The sequence below is a fragment of the Eubalaena glacialis genome, chromosome 15 (assembly GCF_028564815.1).
Source record: "Eubalaena glacialis isolate mEubGla1 chromosome 15, mEubGla1.1.hap2.+ XY, whole genome shotgun sequence".
Lineage (NCBI taxonomy): Eukaryota > Metazoa > Chordata > Mammalia > Artiodactyla > Balaenidae > Eubalaena > Eubalaena glacialis.
In genome coordinates this window covers 57,595,668-57,603,027 of record NC_083730.1, presented here as the reverse complement: position 1 = coordinate 57,603,027, position 7,360 = coordinate 57,595,668, and positions in this window count along the sequence as shown.

Genomic DNA, 7,360 nt, shown 5'->3' with positions numbered 1-7,360 from the left:
TTGTATTTAAGTCAAATCACATAAAATGTGCTAAATTTAGTCCATTACAGGTGTTAGGTACGTAAGTGTTTATTATGTTATTTTCAGTACTTTTCTGAAGTTAAAAAAATTTCAAACTAAAAAAGGAGAAAAATGCTCTAAGGGAATTCATTATTTAATGGAATTATTTTGTTAAGCAAATAATCACTTCCTAATTTATACTTTTTGTATAAAAATTAGTGTGTTAATCCAGGTCCTCCCAGAGGCAGGCACCAAGATGGGATTAACTGTGCAGGGATTTCATAGGAAAGTGCCTGTGTGGAAGGAAGCAGACAGGGAGCAGGGGAGGGCTGGAAGCATGGTCAGGCCATGATGCAAGGCTGGCCCGAGCAAAGATGTAAGAAAACCTGGTCTAATCTTGAGGATGAAGGTCACATGGAGGAGGTCCAGCACCCAGGCTCCAGACCTCTGAGTGAGATCATCTTGAATCTTCCAGCTGTTCCTGCTGCCATTTGATGGCAACTGCAAGAATGACTTAGGTTAGAAAATAGTAATCATCGTTGCTTTAAGCCACAAAGTTCTGGGTAGTTGTTTTGATACAGTGGTAGATAACGGATGCACAGAGTCAAGGTAAGAGGGACAAGAGTTCTTACTTTCTTTGTTATGAGCAGAAATTTTCCTAGTGCACCTGTCACTGAGGGTGTTGACCTTTGAGACTTCTGGCTTGATGTGAAGGTCTCAGTTTCAATATCTTGCCTTGTCTGAGCCCAGGATCTTACTTTCTGTCTCCATATGGTCGTTAAAACTCGTGACCTTAATTTATTGAAACATACTCACATGTCCACTCCAGAGTATAGCTAAAACTCAGCATACTTGAACTACCTTGATATTTTTTTAGCTTTGGGGGATTCTCTTACTGTCTTGTTCTCTCAGGAATACGTTTAAGAGGGTATGAGTATATTGAAGTTAACATTTATAGTTTTTCAGGTTGTCCAGTCTGCCACCTTGTTTGATATGGGAGTTTCCATCTGGCATTTTTGAGTCTTCCCTAGAGATAGTATTTTAATTTTTTTCCCCACAAGTCACTTGACTGTCCTGTCAGGGATTTGGAGAAGGAACTTTACACTTGACCTTGTTGTGGAAGGAGTGGGTTGTAGTAGTGGGCTCCACTGCTTTGTTCCAGCTTTTAATGTACTGGAACCACATAGACAATGCATATTTGTAAATGACTATATGGCAATGAATATTTGTACATTAATAAAAGTATATGTTAGAAAGAATAGCAAACCAATTTTGCTTAGTAATAGTGTGATCCTAAAATGTGGCATGTAAATTGCATAATTTCAAAATTCTTTTTTTTTTAACATCTTTATTGGAGTATAATTGCTTTACAATGGTGTATTAGTTTCTGCTTTATAACAAAGGGAATCAGTTATACATATACATATGTCCCCATATCTCTTCCCTCTTGTGTATCCCTCCCTCCCACCCTCCCTATCCCACCCCTCTAGGTTGTCACAAAGCACCGAGCCGATCTCCCTGTGCTATGCAGCTGCTTCCCACTAGCTATCTATTTTACGTTTGGTAGTGTATATATGTCCATGCCACTCTCTCACTTTGTCCCAGCTTACCCTTCCCCCTCCCCGTATCCTCAAGTCCATTATCTAGTAGGTCTGTGTCTTTATTCCCGTCTTGCCCCTAGGTTCTTCATGACCATTTTTTTTTTCAGATTCCATATATATGTGTTAGCATATGGTATTTGTTTTTCTCTTTCTGACTTACTTCACTCTGTATAACAGACTCTAGGTCCATCCACCTCACTACAAATAACTCAATTTCGTTTCTTTTTATGGCTGAGTAATATTCCATTGTATATATGTGCCACATCTTCTTTATCCATTCATCTGTTGATGGACAATTAGGTTGCTTCCATGTCCTGGCTATTGTAAATAGAGCTGCAGTGAATTCACAGAAGCTAGAAGAATGTGTTAAGTGAATTTTACAGTGAACACATTTGTAAAATAAACAAGGTTTCCATAATTTATAGATTTTGTAATGTATTTTTTAATGCCTTCATTAGTGGGCCAGAAATTGTTCAACAATAAATGTGAAGGGTGGGGGTGTTTGAAAGAAAGAAATCCTAAAGTGATTTTTATTTTGAGTAAGAAGAAAAGAGACCTTGAGGTAGCACTTAGCCCAGAAGTTGTTTAATTCTCACCAGTGGTGGAAGGAGTAGTGGTCCTTTACATCACCTGCATGAGGGATGAGTTAGAAACAAGCCATGTTGTTACGGGCTGTTGAATACAGACTGTAATAGTTTAGAAGTTTATGAATCTGAACTTTGGGCAATTTCAGACAGAGAAAATTCATCAGCTTTGGTGAAAGGAAGTGACCAAAGCACATAGAACATGTTTCTATGTGGCCATAAAACAGAATTAACAAATTATATGCATTGGGCAGTGAAAGAAAAAAGGATCAGAACAGAACCAGAACAGGCATGGTTCCCTCAGCTGCCCCCGGCTAGCACTTTTACCAGTGCCTCAGTAGAGAGGTGCAGGGGTGAACACCAGAATGATTCTGCTATATTTGTGATGTGGGGTCTGTGTATGCTGGGTTTATGTCTCTCTGTATTCCTGTATTCTTTTTCTTTCTTTCTTTCTTTCTTTCTTCCTTCCTTCCTTCCTTCCATCCTTCCTTCCTTCCTTCCTTCCTTCCTTCCTTCCTTCCTTCCTTCCTTCCTTCCTTCCTTCCTTCCTTCCTTCCTTCCTTCCTTCCTTCCTTCTTTCTTTCTTTCTTTCTTTCTTTCTTTCTTTCTTTCTTTCTTTCTTTCTTTCTTTCTTTCTTTCTTTCTTTCTTTCTTCTTTAAATATCTTTATTGGCATATAATTGCTTTACAATGTTGTGTTAGTTTCTGCTGTACAACAAAGTGAATCAGCTATAAGTATACATATATCCCCATATCCCCTCCCTCTTGAGCCTCCCTCCCATCCTCCCTATCCCACCCCTCTAGGTTGTCACAAAGCACCGAGCTGATTTGCCTGTGCTATGCAGCAGTTTCCCACTAGCCATCCATTTTACATTTGGTAGTGTATATATGTCAGTGCTACTCTCTCACTTCGTCCCAGCTTCCCTGTCCCCCACTGTGTCCTCAAGTCCGTTTTCCATGTCTGCGTCTTTATTCCTGCCCTGCCACTAGGTTCATCAGTACCATTTTTTAGATTCCGTATATGTGCATTAGCATACGGTATTTGTTTTTCTCTTCTGACTTAACTTCACTCTGTATGACAGACTCTAGGTCCATTCACCTCATTACAAATAACTCAATTTCATTCCTTTTTATGGCTGAGTAATATTCCACTGTATATACGTGCCACATCTTCTTTATCCATTCATCTGTTGATGGACATTTAGGTTGCTTTCATGTCCTGGCAACTGTAAATAGTGCTGCAGTGAACATTGTGGTACATGTATCTTTTTGAATTAGGGTTTTCTCAGGGTATATGCCCAGTAGTGGGATTGCTAGGTCGTATGGCAGTTCTATTTTTAGTTTTATAAGAAACCTCCATACTGTTCCTCATAGTGGCTGTATCAATTTACATTTCCACCAACAGTGCAGGAGGGTTCCCTTTTCTCCACACCCTCTCCAGTATTTATTGTTTGTAGATTTTTTGATGATGGCCATTCTGACTGGTGTGAGGTGATACCTCATTGTGGTTTTGATTTGCATTTCTCTAATGATTAGTGATGTTGAGCATCTTTTCATGTGTTTGTTGGCAATCTGTATGTCTTTGGAGAAATGTCTATTTAGGTCTTCCACCCATTTTTGATTGGGTTGTTTGATTTTTTGATATTGAGCTGCATGAGCTGCTTGTATATTTTGGAGATTAATCCTTTGTCCGTTGCTTCATTTGCAAATATTTTCTCCCATTCTGAGGGTTGTCTTTTCGTCTTGTTTATGGTTTCCTTTGCTGTGCAAAAGCTTTTAAGTTTCATTAGGTCCCATTTGTTTATTTTTGTTTTTATTTCCATTACTCTAGAAGGTGGGTCAAAAAAGATCTTGCTGTGATTTATGTCATAGAGTGTTCTGCCTATGTTTTCCTCTTAGAGTTTTATAGTGTCTGGCCTTACATTTAGGTCTTTAATCCATTTTGAGTTTATTTTTGTGTATGGTGTTAGGAAGTGTTCTAAATTCATTCTTTTACATGTAGCTGTCCAGTTTTCCCAGCTCCACTTATTGAAGAAGCTGTCTTTTCTCCATTGTATATTCTTGCCTCCTTTATCAAAGAAAAGGTGACCATATGTGCAGGGGTTTATCTCTGGGCTTTCTATCCTGTACCATTGATCTGTATTTCTGTTTTTGTGCCAGTACCATACTGTCTTGATTACTGTAGCTTTGTAGTATAGTCTGAAGTCAGGGAGCCTGATTCCTCCAGCTCCATTTTTCTTTCTCAAGATTGCTTTGGCTATTCGGGGTCTTTTGTGTTTCCATACTAATTGTAAAATTTTGTGTTCTAGTTCTGTGAAAAATGCCATTGGTAGTTTGATAGGGATTGCATTGAATCTTTAGATTGCTTTGGGTAATATAGTCACAATGTTGATTCTTCCCATCCAGGAACATGGTATATCTTTCCATCTGTTTGTATAGTCTTTGATTTCTTTCATCAGTGTCTTATAGTTTTCTGCACACAGGTCTTTTGCCTCCTTAGGTAGGTTTATTCTTAGGTATTTTATTCTCTTTGTTGCAATGGTAAATGGGAGTGTTTCCTTGATTTCTCTTTCTGAAATTTCGTTGTTAGTGTATAGGAATGCAAGATTTCTGTGCATTAATTTTGTATCCTGCTAATTTACCAAATTCATTGATTAGCTCTAGTAGTTTTCTGGTGGCATCTTTAGGATTTTCTATGTATAGTATCATGTCATCTGCAAACAGTGACAGTTTTACTTCTTCTTTTCCAATTTGGATTCCTTTTATTTCTTTTTCTTCTCTGATTGCCATGGCTAAAACTTCCAAAACTCTGTTGAATACTAGTGTTGAGAGTGTGCAACCTTGTCTTGTTCCTGATCGTAGAGGAACTGCTTTCAGTTTTTCACCATTGAGAATGATGTTGACTGTGAGTTCATCATATATAGCTTTTATTATGTTGAGGTAGGTTCCCTGTATGCCCACTTTCTGGAGATTTTATCATAAATGGGTGTTGAATTTTGTCAAAAAGCTTTTTCTGCATCTATTGAGATTATCGTATAGTTTCTATCCTTCAGTTTGTTAATATGGTGTATCACATTGATTGATTTGCATATATTGAAGAATCCTTGCATTCCTGGGATAAACTCCACTTGATCATGGTGTATGATCCTTTAATGTGCTGTTGGATTCTGTTTGCTAGTATTTTGTTGAAGATTTTTGCATCTATGTTCATCAGTGATATTGGCCTGTAATTTTCTTTTTTTGTGACGTCTTTGTCTGGTTTTGGTATCAAGATGATGGTGGCCTCATAGAATGAGTTTGGGAGTGTTCTTCCCTCTGCTATATTTTGGAAGAGTTTGAGAAAGATAGTGTTAGCTCTTCTCTAAATGTTTTATAGAATTCACCTGTGAAGCCATCTGGCCCTGGGCTTTTGTTTTTTGGGAGATTTTTAACCACAGTTTCAATTTCAGTACTTGTGATTGGTCTGTTCATGTTTTCTTCTTCTTCCTGGTTCAGTCTTGGAAGGTTGTGCTTTTCTAAGAATTTGTCCATTTCTTCTGTCCATTTTTTTGGCATATAGTTGCTTGTAGTAGTCTCTCATGATCCTTTGTATTTCTGCAGTGTCAGTGGTTACTTCTCCTTTTTCATTTCTAATTCTGTTGATTTGAGTCTTCTCCCTTTTTTTCTTGGTGAGTCTGGCTAATGGTTTATCAATTTTGTTTATCTTCTCAAAGAACCAGCTTTTAGTTTTATTGATCTTTGCTATCGTTTCCTTCATTTCTTTTTCATTTATTTCTGATCTGATCTTTATGATTTCTTTCCTTTTGCTAACTTTGGGTTTTTTTTGTTCTTCTTTCTTTACTTGCTTTAGGTGTAAGGGTAGGTTGTTTGAGATGTTTCTTGTATCTTGAGGTAGGATTGTATTGCTATAAACATCCCTCTTAGAACTGCTTTTGCTGCATCTCATAGGTTTTGGGTCGTTGTGTTTTCATTGTCATTTGTTTCTAGGTTTTTTTGATTTCGTCTTTGATTTTTCAGTGATCTCTTGGTTATTTAGTAGTGTATTGTTTAGCCTCCATGTGTTTGTATTTTTTACATTTTTTTCCCTGTAATTGATATCTAGTCTCATAGCGTGTGGTTGGAAAAGATACTTCATACAATTTCAATTTTTTTAAATTTATGAAGGCTTGATTTGTGACCCAAGATAGAATCTATCCTGGAGACTGTTCCATGAACACTTGAGAAGAAAGTGTATTCTGTTGTTTTTGGATGGAATGTCCTATAAATATCAATTAAATCCATCTTATTTAATGTGTCATTTAAAGCTTTTGTTTCCTTATTTATTTTCACATTGGATGATCTGTCCATTGGTGAAAGTGGGGTGTTAAAGTCCCCTACTATGATTGTGTTACTGTCGGTTTCCCGTTGTATGGCTTTTAGCATTTGCCTTATGTATTGAGGTGCTCCTATACTGGGTGCATAGATATTTACGATTGTTATATCTTCTTCTTGGATTGATCTCTTGTTCATTATATAGTGTCCTTCCTTGTCTCTTGTAATAGTCTTTATTTTAACGTTTATTTTGTCTGATATGAGTATTGCTACTCCAGCTTTCTTTTGATTTCCATTTGCATGGAATATCTTTTTCCATCCCCTCACTTTCAGTCTGTATGTGTCCCTAAGTCTGAAGTGGGTTTCTTGTAGAAAGCATATACCTGGGTCTTGTTTTTGTATCCATTCAGCCAGTCTGTGTCTTTTGGTTGGGACACTTAATCCATTTACATTTAAGGTAATTATGGATATGTATGTTCCTATTACCATTTTATTAATTGTTTTGGGTTTGTGTTTGTAAGTCTTATCCTTCCTTTGTGTTTCCTGCCTAGAGAAATTCCTTTAGCATTTGTTGTAAAGCTGGTTTGGTGGTGCTGAATTCTCTTCACTTTTGCTTGTCTGTAAAGCTTTTGATTTCCCCATTGAATCTGAATGGGATCCTTGCTGGGTAAAGTAACCTTGGTTCTAAGTTTTTCCCTTTCATCACTTTAAATATATCTTGCCACTCCCTTCTGACCTGTAGAGTTTCTGCTGAAAGATCAGCTGTTAACCTTATGGGGATTCCCTTGTATGTTATTTGTTGCTTTTCCTTGCTACTTTTAATATTTTTTCTTTGTGTTTAATTTTGTTAGTTTGATTAATATG